The 12,618-nt window shown below is 37.8% G+C and overlaps 1 protein-coding gene across 5 annotated transcripts in view; it reads left to right on the forward strand.

The window, feature by feature from the left end:
- LIMCH1 (LIM and calponin homology domains 1) overlaps nucleotides 1–12,618 on the forward strand; it is a 376,071-nt gene that overhangs the window by 241,171 nt on the left and 122,282 nt on the right. The gene's annotated exons all lie outside the window — the stretch shown is intronic.

The following is a 12,618-nucleotide window of genomic DNA, read 5'->3' on the forward strand; positions in this document are numbered from 1 at the left end:
GCTAACCTTCCCATAAGTTTTTGCAGAATTTTTTGGGAAATTTTAATTTATTTGAGGAAGTACTGAGGATTGTAGAAGACAAGAGTGAACAAGGAATGTTTGACTAGTTAGATATTAATCCCCAGACATGGGCATTTTATAGGTTGTATGTAGAATGGGACTTTGTGGTCAGTCTAATTAGATATGGGCAGTAGTAAAGTGTGTTGGGCTTGGAGTCAGGAAGACCTGAGTTCAAATCCTACCTCAGACATTTCCTCTGACCTTGGGCAAGTTATTTAACCTCTCAGCCTCAGGTTACTCATCTGTAAAATTGGGCCAATAAAAGCACCTACCTCACAAGGCTGCTGTGAGGATCAAATGAGATAATTATTTGATTTTATTAGATATAGAAATTATTAGATATTAGATAATCAAATTATATAAAAAAGGACAAATAGAATAAGGGAAAAGTAATGTAAGTGCTCTCAAAAATTTAAAGTACTATATAAATACTAGCTATAATAAGTATGTTTATTACCATCATTTATTACTTCTTCATGCTTATATAGATGAGGAATGATTTAGCTTCCTAACTGTCATGATTGTGATAAAATAATGGGATTTAGCAGATACTCAAAGGCCCACCTGGAAATAACTCTAAACTGATTGAATTAAGTGAGAGTGATTGATCGCTGATTAGCCTACTTCAAGTTAACTAGATTGTAAGCACACCTGGCTGGCCCTTAAGAAGGTATTTTTCTCAAGAGCTAAGGACTTTGAACTCAACTCGAGACCACCTTTAAGTCCAGTGAACCAATGGATTTGAATGACACTAACTAATCAGCTTGAAGCAGTGTGTAAGGACTGCTTTTGCTCCAGACCTATAAAAAGCTTCCACGCTCAGTTTGGAAGCAGTTCATGATTGAAGCAGGCTTGTGGCGGAGGACTTGAGGAAGAACCAAAGCAGGCTGGAACTCTAGGCTAGATAGGTCTTTTCTTAACTCCATGTGTTCTCATTTTTCTAATACCTGGTATGCTTTAATAAATGCTTAATGCCCAAAGACTGGTGCTAAAGCTTCTAATTTAAGGCGACCACACATTTAGATTTTAAACAACACAGTTTGGTGACCATGAAGGGATTGCTGGACCCCTCAACCTTCTGATATTTACATTGGGTAAGAAATTTTTTGTTTGTACGTTTCTCCTATTTTCATTGATTTTTATGTGCTTCTCACTTTAAATTTTCAATTGGGTTTCTTCTACTTGCTAAGTACCTCTTAAGTACCTGCTTTTCTCTAACTTTAGTCTGTTTAATCAGACAAATAGGAGATAAGATCATGTTAATGCTTTGTTTTTCTGGATTTTCTATTTTGATTTATCTTTACCTGCTTTCGTCTTTAACTAATAACTTTATAAAGTATTGGTCTTATGAAAGGACCAACAGAGAAAATAAAGGGGTTGAAGAAAAACAAGAGAAACTTTATCATTACATTTCAAGAATCTGCTTCTACTGCCATAGACAGGAACATAATTTTCTGAAATGCAGAAGTAGACAGCAAGATATTAAAGTGAGAATTGGGGATTTTAGATATAGAAATCAAAAATATTCCAAATCCATTCAAAGAAATAATGTCAGTTCAAATGTTACATAAGGGTTTCTTTTTTATGCTGTTTTATCTACATTTTAAAATTAAGAGTATGATTGAATTAAGTGAGAGTGATTGACAGCTGATTAGCCTAATTCAAGTTAACTAGATTTTAAATGACACATGATCCTGTTTTAAGCAAAGACCAACAGCTGAACCCAAATTTATTTGATTTATGCACAGTCATGAGGTTAGCAAACTTAGGAAACATGTGTAGAAGTAAATTGACTCCTCAGAATGATTTATATTGCTCCATTGTTCATCTTTTCCACCTGAAGTTCATCTGGTGTATGTATTTTTTTTTGCTGTGCACACTCTGTCCTATGATGTTTAATGTTTGCTCTGAAACTGTAAAAATATGACTTTTAGTTTAATGTCTTTCATCCCCAAGGATCCCCAAACACTTTCCAAGTTCTGTATATTCATCTATAACTGGCCTCTAGGGTGGTAGGGAGATACCCAGTTGTCTTCCAAGTCCTACATAGAAATAAGTCAAGACATTTTGGCCACTAATCCAGAAACAAATCATTGCATTTATGAAAAGTCATGGGGAGTTTTAATATCCAATTGAATAAATAGAAACTTTTTAGATATAGTATCAAATAGAGGCATTCCCCAAGTTATGATCACCCAAATTGTGAATGCTCCATTCATTGGAGCAGTTGAACTGCATATTTTCTCTCCCCATTATCGGGCTATATCAGTCCTCTCCATCTCCATTCACATTAGATTCCAAAGAAGGTATGATCAGCTAATGGTGCCATTTGATGGCCAGCATGGTGTACTATTTGTCTCAATTACTCTTTTCCTGCTATATCCTTTCTTCTCTGTCAGATATATTATGCACATATCTTGCTTGCTCCTTCCCTCTCATTTTCCTCTCACCTTTCACAGCTCAGTGAATTTCATCTTAGGCAACCTCTTTTCCACATGTTCAAATATCCTTTAATCTCCTTTCTTTTTTCCCCTCTCCAAAGTCTTGCCTAGTTCTTTCAGGAAAATCTTGTCTTATCTTGTTTTGTCATTTGTGAAACAAAAATAACCCTAAACATATGTATAACAATTATGCTGGTGACATAATTATGTCAAAGGAAAGAGATAGCAGATGTTAAGTGTAGTCAAATATCCTAAGGGATGAGAGCCAATCAACCATTAAAGCTTTTGGAAAGAACTCAGAGATCTCTCTCAAAATCTCAACAAAAGTCACCATTTCTCTTTTTATTCACCTCTAAGCTTTCTTTTTCTCAGTAGCAATCATTTAAGATGAATAATATTCAATTTTTTGTCTTTGTTAATTTATTCATATTACAGCATTACTTTTCCTAGCACTATAAAGAATTTCAACTACATTATGGTTTCAACTGATTTTTTGTAGGCTAACAGGAATCTAGCTGTCATTTATAATATTGTATAATGTGTTGTTTAAAATCTAATGTGTGTGGGGCAGCTAGGTGGCGTAGTGGATAGAGCACTGGCCCCGCAGTCAGGAGGACCTGAGTTCAAATCCAGCTTCAGACACTTGACACTTACTAGCTGTGTGACCTTGGGCAAGTCACTTAACCCCAATTGCCTCACCCCCCCAAAAAATTTAAAAAAAAATCTAATGTGTGTCCTTACCTTCCCACCCCCAGTTTTGGAGGGGAAACTAGCTAAGATTTACTGATAAATTCAGCCACAGTTTTAGGCTTATAAGTGTTTATTAAAGTATATTAGGGGTTAGCAAAGAGAGAGAGAAAGCTGCCTTCACCTAGCTATCCAAGAGGGAACGCATGAAGTTCCGAAAGTTAGGAAACCTCTCTACTCTCCTCCTTCTTCTGCCACCACAAGCTTGTTCCAGAACCGAAGAGGCTGATCCAGGGAGCCAGCCTCACCTTCCTACTTCCTGTCTCTCTCTCTCTGGAAGGGGCCATCCTTCAAGCTGATTGGTTGAGGGTGGTCTCCTGTTGATCTCTTAGTCCACAGCCTCTGAGCACAACACCCTACTCAGGGCTGACCAGGTGTGGTCACAATTTAATCAACCTCGAGTAGGTTCAGTCAGTCTCTGTCTCACTGAATTCAATCAATTCTAAATCAGTCTTCAGGTGGGGCATCTGCCAAATCCCATTATTTTCTCACAATAACATTTATTGTTTCTTTGGGAAAAATGCATTCTGGCTTCCACAAAACTAACATATAAAAGAACTTTTGAAACACAAGCCACCTGTAAACTAAGTTTACTTTTTTTAACCTTTTGAGTGATAGTAACAGAATTCAATTTGGAAGATAATCTAGAGTCCACCAGGTCAAACCTGTACCGGACTGTAGATCCCCCAGCTAGCATCACCAATAAGTGCTTTGCTTAAAGACATTTACTGTAAAGAAATCTAACTCCATTTCCCTTTTGAATAGTTCTTATTATTGACAAGTTTTGTTTTTTTGTTTGTTTTTTACTACTATAAGGCTGAAATTTGCCTCTGAAATTTCTACCCACTTTTGTTCACATTGTTCTGCAGTACCAAGCAGCACAAATCTTCCATATCACACTCTTTCAGGTTCTTGAAGACAGCTCTCATGTTTTGCCTCCAGGTTTTCTCCTTGCCAAACCTCCCCAAATTGTGTCAACAAATCCTCTGTGTCATGATCTTTGTCCTCTTGCTGTCCCTGTTGCCCTCTTGTGGATATTCTCTGGCTTATTAAAATCCTTCCTAAAAGGTTGGCATGCAGAACGTGATCTGTTGGCCTTTGTTCCTTTGCACAATTAAGAGTTTGGATTTTAAGCTTCCTTTTTCAAATTTGTAATTTTGTATGAAGATATGTTGTAAACCGCAGAACACTATACAAATGTTAGGGCACTGGTATTCTACTAAGATCAGAAATACTAAGATGGTCAATTAGGAGAATTGGAAAAGGGAAATGCTAATGGGATTCTTCTACTGCAGGAAGCAGATGAACTTGGATTTTTAAAAACAAATTTATTACTTTTATCAAACTCTTATCTGAAAATTAGTTTTTCTTTCCATTTTTTGGTGTTCATTTACAAATATTGTACTGAGAAAGGGGGATGCATGACACACAAAAGGTTAAGAACTTTTATCTTGATGGATGTCAGACAGTTTCTCCTGTTCACATATAACACCCCCTCAGTCTTTTACTCTTAAGATTCTTCATCCCCTGAAGTCATTACATTATAAGGTGGTTACTCATGTATGGCTGTATGAACAAATGAAAGCCACAGATCATTTTTCAGCATTTTACATTTCTTTCTCTACTAAAACTTAGTGTCCGAAAAAGGTGACATTTAAATTTTGTCTCTTTGTTTAGAGTATTTATCAAATGAAATTGGTTAAATGGTAAACAGTGAGGAGAGTAAAATAGTTCATGGTAATTGGAGAAAAAGTACAGGCAGCAAAAGTCAGCAGGAAGATTTGTGATCATGGGGGTTAAGGGTCACTTGAGGCCTTTAGCACTAAGTACCATTTAAGTACATTGCAACCTAGCTTTGACACTATCCAATGTCAGCTAAGGCAGACTTGACTTGGACCCGATTGGGGAAGGGTGTTGCTAAAAAACCAAAAGACCCTCACTATTAAGCAATTTCACCCATAGGGTGGTCTTTTGTGGCAAGGACCCTGAGGATAACATTATCGCAAGGCTTTAAATAGAATGCTGGCTGGACGTATTGGGGGAAATCATAAAGTAAGTACATGGTGGTTTAGGGTTGAGTGTGATCTGACAAATGTCATGAGGTGAACGTTTAGAAAATAAGGAGATTTGAATGGCTTCCAGTCAGAGTTTCTTCACTGTTTGGTGTAATATTGTCTAAATTCCACTCCAGGGACACAGTGTTCCCCATTCCTATTGCAGAACTCCAAATGCTAAAATTTGAAGGTTTTGCCTAGGCATTAAAACTTTCCACCTGCTGGCCACCCAAGGCTTGGTTTTAATTCATTTAATTTTAGCCACCTTGATTTAATACACACGTGGCTTGGTGAAGACAGAGAGGTAAATCACTTGGTTGTTTTCCAAAAGTTCAATTCAGTCAAACAAACAAGGTATTAAGTTTCATAGGGCTCAGCTTTTAGTTATAGATACAGTGAAAGGTAGTGGGAAGTCCTATCTCTGCCAAAATTTAATGAGACTCCTGTTTCCTCATCTGTAAAATGAGTCTAGTAAACTGCGTGCTACCTGTTTTCAAAACTTAATGCTAGGGAACCTTAAAGCACCAATATAAATGAATGGTAAGAATCATCATTACTATAATTTAACAAACATTTCTTAAATGCCTTCTATGTTTGAGACACTGTGCTAGGTACTGGGCAAGTAGAGACAAAAATGAGACAGTCCTTGCCTTCAAGGAGATTACATTCTACTAGGGGCATAAAACACATACACAAATAAATAAAAAGTATGTAAAAATAGTGCAAGAAATAAAAGTGCTTGTAACTAGGTACACCACAAGGGCCTTGTATAGCCCGGGTTGGAGGGGAAAGGAAATAATCATTTATATAGTACCTACTATGTGCTAGGCACTGGACTAAATTCTTTTTTTTTTTTTTTGTGAGGCAATTGGGGTTGAGTGACTTGCCCAGGGTCACACAGTTAATAAGTGTTAAGTGTCTGAGGTCAGATTTGAACTCAGGTCCTCTTGACTCCAGGGCCAGTGCTGGACTAAATTCTTTTCACAAATATCTTACTTGGTCCTCACAACAGCCCTTTGAGATAGGTATTATTATTATCCCCATTTTTACTTGGTTTTTACTTTTTTCCTCAGTTGAGGAGACTGAAGGCAAAGAGAGGTTTAGTGACTTGCCAAAGGTCATACAGATAGTAAATGTCTAAAACTGGATCTGAAGTCAACTCTTCTTGATTCCAGGCCCAGCACTGTATTCCTTTGAGCTGAGCCATAAAGGAAGCCAGGAAGTCTGTGAGGTAGAAGTGAGGATGAAGTATATTCCAGACAAGGGTAATGATTTGTGTAAAAAAGTGCATTAGTGGGAGGACAACTATTTGTGAAGAACATTAGCAAGCTAGTTTGACTGGCATATAGGATACTGAAGAGGGAGAGGTTGCAGTGTGAAATTTGCCTGGAAAGATCAGTAGGGGCCAAATTATGCTAGACTTTATTTTTTTTTGTTTTTTGTTTTTTTTTTAAAGTGAGGCAATTGGGGTTGTGACTTGCCCAGGGTCACACAGCTAGTAAGTGTTAAGTGTCTGAGGCTGGATTTGAACTCAGGTCCTCCTGATTCCAGGGCCGGTGCTCTATCCATCTGCGCCACCTAGCTGCTTCTATGCTAGACTTTAAATGCCAGGCTAAGGGCTTTTGATTTTATCAAACTGAGATGATTTATATAAGGATATTATCATCTCTAAATGCTATATAATGGTGAACTATTATTATCTCATCTTATCTCTTTCGTTCTTTTGTTGTTTAGATAGAAATATTCCCCGGGGCAGCTAGGTGGTGCAGTGGATAAGCACCGGCCCCTGAATTCAGGAGTACCTGAGTTCAAATCCAGCCTCAGACACTTGACACTTACTAGCTGTGTGACCCTGGGCAAGTCACTTAACCCCAATTGCCTCACTAAAAAAAAAAGAAAGAAATATTCCCAAGACAAGTCTGTTCCCTCATGTTACCTTTCTTTTTTTTCTCTGTTTCATATTTACAACTATAGTATTTTCTGTAAAAATGTATTTATTTTATGTGTTCTTTTAAAAAAATTTGAGCTCCAAATTCTCTCCTTTTCTTTCACACCTTCCTCATTCACTGAGAAACTCAAGCAATGGGATATCAATTATACTTGTGAAACCATGCAGAACATTTCCATATTAGCTATTTGGCCAAAAAATGGTAAGAAAATGGACAGTGAGAAAATCATATTTTTACACTCAGTTTATCAATTCTCTGTCTGGAGGTGGATAGCATTTTTTCATCATGAGTCCTTTAGAATTATTATGGATCATTTTATTGATCAGATCAGCTTAGTCTTTCACAGTTGATCATGATTACGATTTTGCTGTTGCTGTGCACAGTATCTCCTGGTTCTGCTCATTTCCCTTTGCATTAGTTCATATAGGTCTTCCCATGTTTTTCTGAAAGCATCTCTCTTGTCATTTCTTATAGCACAATATCCTCCATCACAGTAATATGCCACAATTTGTTCAGCTGTTCCCCCTGTTGATGAGCATTCTTTAAATTTACATTCTTTGCCACCCCAAATGAGATTCTAGAAATCTTTTCATCACATATGCACATATACATACACGTATTACATACAAACATACATATACACACATATATACATCCATATCCATATCCTTTTCCTTTTATCTCTTTAGGATACAGGCCTAGTGGTGGTATTTCTGGGTCAAGGGTTATATACAGTTTCATGGTCCATTCACATTCAGTTATTATTAGTAACTCTATATTTCCCTCCATCCCATTCTCTCTCTCTCTCTCTCTCTCTCTCTCTCTCTCTCTCTCTCTGTCCCTCTGTCTCTCTTATCCCCTCACCCTTCTATGTAACATGGATTTTTATACCCAACTAAGTGTTCATATATATTCTGCCCTCTCTGAACTAATTCTTATGGGAGTGAAGTTCAAGCACTTCCTGCCCTCCCCCCATTTCCCCCTCCACTGTAAAAGCTCTTCCTTGTGTACCTTTTTTATGTGAGTAAATTTTCCCCACTCTATTTCTCCCTTCCTCCTCCCAGCACATCCCTCTTTCTCATCTCTCTTTTTTTTTTGTTTCTCATCCCTTTTTTTTTTGGCAGGGCAATGAGGGTTAAGTGACTTGCCCAGGGTCACACAGCTAGTAAGTGTCAAGTGTCTGAGGCCGGATTTGACTCAGGTACTCCTGAATCCGGGGCCGGTGCTTTACCACTGCACCATCAAGCTGCCCCCCTCTCCTCTCCTCTTTTGAGATCTTCCCAACATGGACTCATAATCCATGCTCTCTTACTATGTAGACTTTTTCAAACTGCCCTAATAATGATAAGAGTTCTTAGGAATTACATGTATCAACTTCCTTATATTAATGTAAACAATTAAACTTTATTAAATCCCTTAGAATTTCTCTTTCATTTTTACCTTTTTATACTTCTTTTGAGTGTTTTGTCTAGAATGTCAGATTTTTGATTCAGTCTTAGTCTTTTCTTCAGGAATGTTTGAAAGTCCTCTATTTCACCAAATGTCTATTTTCCCCCCTGAAGGATTAGACTCAGTTTGCTGGGTAGGTTATTCTTGGTTGTAATCCTAGATCCTTTGCCTTTGGAATATCATATTCCAAGCCCTTTGCTTCTTTAATGTGGAAGCTTGCTGTCTTGTGTAATCCTAACTGTGACTACTCAATATTTGAACTTTTTCTAATGCTTGCATTATTTACTTCATGACCTGAGAGCTCCGGAATTTGGCTATAATTTTTCCAAGGGAGTTTTCATTTTGGGGTCTCTTTTGGGAGGTGATCAGTGAATAATTTTAATTTTTGTTTTACCCTCTCTATCAAAGATTAGGGCAGTTTTTATTGAAATTAAAAAAATGTCTCTGCAATTTTTTTATCATGACTTTCAGGTAGTACAATAATAATAATTAAATTTTCTCTCCTTGATCTATTTTCCAGGTTAGTTGTTTTTCCAAAGAGATATTTCACTTTAAAATTTTTTTCATCTTTTTTTAACTTTGTTTTATTGTTCTTATTGTCTCATTGAATCATTAGCTGACACTGGCCCAATTCTAATTTTAAGGAATTATTTTCTTCAGTAAGCTTTTGTACTTCTTTTTCCATTTGTGTGAAATTGTCCAATTCTTCTTTTTAAGGAGTTCTTTTCTTCACTGAATTTTTGTTACTCTTTTAGCATTAGGCCAATTCCATATTTTAAGGGGTATTTTCTTCAGTATTTTTGTGCTTCTTTTACCAAGCTGTTAATTCTCTTTCCATAATTTTCTTTTATCATTCATTTCTTGTCCCTTTTTTTCTCTACCACTCTTGTTCTTTAACTATTCCAAGAATTGTTGTTGAACTTGTGTTCAATTAGCATTTCTTTGAGCATTTGGTTGTAGCTAATTTCAATTGCTTTTCTTCTTCAGAGTTTTTATTCTTCCCTGCCACTGTGATAGCCTTTCTGTGATCAAGTTCTTTTCTTGTTTTTTGCTCATTTTCCATCCCTATTTCTTGACTTTGAACTTCATGTTAAAGTTGGGCTCTGCTCATCTGGTGGTTGAAAGGCACTCTCCCAAGCTTCAGGCTTTTTTGTGCTGCTATTTTCAGAGCTAGTTCAGTGATCTGCAAATTTCGGGTGTTTTCAAGGTGATATGATCCCCGGAAAAGACGTGATCACGATCTACTGGTCTATGCTCTGGTCTTTACCAGGAAGGTCCTTGTTCCCCCCCAGCCAAAAGTGCTAGTGCTTCCCTTGTCCCTGGAACTATGATCAGATACACTGTTCTCCTGTAACTGTAAGAGTTAGTGCCCCTCTTTGCACAGGAACAGTGACGGAGAACTACATATAGGCAATAGAGTTGCTAGTCAGCACCAGCTCACCTGGTGCCAGCAAAGAGTCCCTGTAGTCTACCTCTGATCAGTTGGCCAACTCCCTTACTGTCTTTGTGCTGAGAGCTCCTGAATCTGCTGTTGTGACTGTCTTAGCCACCCCCAAGACCTACCACTGGTGCTGCTGGCCCCCTACCCCTATGTACAGACCTCTTGTGCTAGTATCCTAAGTTGTCTTACACTCAACAAATGCCTCTCTCTGGCCTTTTGTTGGTTCTGCCACTCCAAAATTTGATTTGAGGCATTATTTTAAAGTTGTTTGAAAGGGAGTTTTGGAAGAGTTCAACTGGTTTTGTTGTCTTTCCCCCACCATCTTGGCCCTGCCTCCAGCTTAACAGTCCTCAATAAGACCAAGAACAAGCACTGAGTGTTAAGTGACTCCCTGGTCACACAGCCAGTGTATGTTAGAGGCCAGAACTTGAATTCCAGGTCTTCCTGACTCCAAGGCCAGCTTATAGGTATCTATTATCAAGGTCTTTGACTAATAAAGGACTAATTAAGTTTTGTCTATATTTAAAAGGAAAAGCAAACAGGTCCATCATGTGTATTTTTGTCATGGAAGTTAGTAGCCCTAGTTAAAAAATAAAAAGTATTTGGTTTTTGGTTGATGTCAAACCTGAGGATACTGCGGAAAGGGACCAGTAGCACTGGGGCTAGGACACTAATGGGGGAGTGGTAATGGGACCCTTGGAGGCTCCCCTGCTTTTTCATCCAAACCTGTCTGCACTGAAGACCTTGCCCAGAGATTAATGGAGAAAAGGGATTGAGTGAATGGAATAGTTCACTTTGGCTCCCACCTGGCTGGGGGAGACAAGGCAGAAGTGAAGGGAAATCTCAAGAGGTGAAACAAGAGAGGGGTGGGAAGGTCCTATAACCAAAGAACATTCTAGGCTGGCAGGTCATAGGAAAGGGATATATGAAGTGTTGCATTAGTTAGGGTTTTAGTAACTACCCTTCTCTAAGTAGTCAAATTTCTGATTTAAATTTCGAAACTAAACTAGGAAAAGAATTCTATATTCACCTTATTACATGAGGACATACTTGTTTTACCTCTATAGATGTGAATGTCTTTGGCATTTCTCATTTTATTTGCATTATTTAATAATTGCGAGTGTGTTAAATAACTCTGTATTGTGGCATAATACAATAGGTGTAGTGCACATCTTCTTTCACCCCAGATGCACATAAGCTCACGTAGGAGAATTCTGTCGTTAGTCATTAGACTTTTTTAAAAGCTCTGAAACTTGAATGTATTATAACGTTCAATAGGCTATGATCTAGTTCAGATTGAGATCTAACTTGTTTATTTTCTCATAATTTTAAAATTGGGACAAAAATTATTATTTTATCTCCTAATGGTTTAAGAATGAAGATAACAATGGAAAACTATTAGGAAGTCTAGTGAGTAGAAGAAACCTATCTATACCTCATCTAAGACCTGAACGTGAAAAATGATCAAAAACACATACATTTTGGCAAGGAGAGGTGACATTAAAGAGTAAAGAAAAGTTTGGACTTCCTCTTCAAGTTGCCATGTTCTTCTAAGCAAGAACTGATGTCTCTGTGTCAGTGTGATATGGCTCTTAGAGTTAAGGATTGGAGCAAGTCTTGGGAGCCCTGCACTCCAGCAGCTGTGTAGCAGATACTGCTAGGAGGCAGCACAGGCAAAGGTTATGTTATGGGTTCTTCTTGTTGCTGTCGTGTCCAGTAGAGGGACAGATTTCCACAATGCCATAGTATCAGTCAATTGTTCTTGCTTATTGGATTTAGATAGCTATTTAATATGTGAAAAGAAGAAATTCAGGAGACAAGAAAGAGGAGGGAAACGTTCGGTCCCATTAATAGATAGCACAGTAACAAAGACCTCGAATGGTTAGGTTGCCCAGATGGCCGTAATAGAACCTGTTTCATTTTCACACATTTCTTGCCTCAGGTTTCGTGTTTGAAATTTCTTACAGTCTGATTTCTGCTTTAGCATTTCATCATCTAATTTAAAAAATCTATCATTTATAGCAAGAAAGCTCTTACATTTGAAACATGATGTCTTGGGCGTAGACAATGAAAGTCATCTAGTTAGGCCTTATAGGAGTTTTTAAGTGCATAGTTGGAATAGCAATCAAGTACAGTAGTTTTAATTACAGATGAGTATTGATACTACTAGATAGAACGTTTCTCTGGTTCAGGCCTGGGGCAATGATTTAGCTTCTCTGGGCCTTAGTCTTCTAATGTGTAAAATGAGAGGGTTGGAAGAGATGGGCTCAGAGACAGCTTCCAGCTCTTCTGTCAATGATGTCTTCTGGTCTCTTTGCACACATTTACTGCATGGAACTGCTTTGTGAAATGCCTCCTTAAACACTGTGTTTAAACAAAGACAAAACCAACCCTTGAATCTACAAGCACGAGCTGACCAGAAGTTTGAGTCACCTGCTCACCAATCTTCACATTTGTATGACTGTCAGATAGAAATG

This window comes from Dromiciops gliroides, chromosome 6 (genome assembly GCF_019393635.1).
Source record: "Dromiciops gliroides isolate mDroGli1 chromosome 6, mDroGli1.pri, whole genome shotgun sequence".
NCBI classification, from domain to species: Eukaryota; Metazoa; Chordata; class Mammalia; order Microbiotheria; family Microbiotheriidae; genus Dromiciops; species Dromiciops gliroides.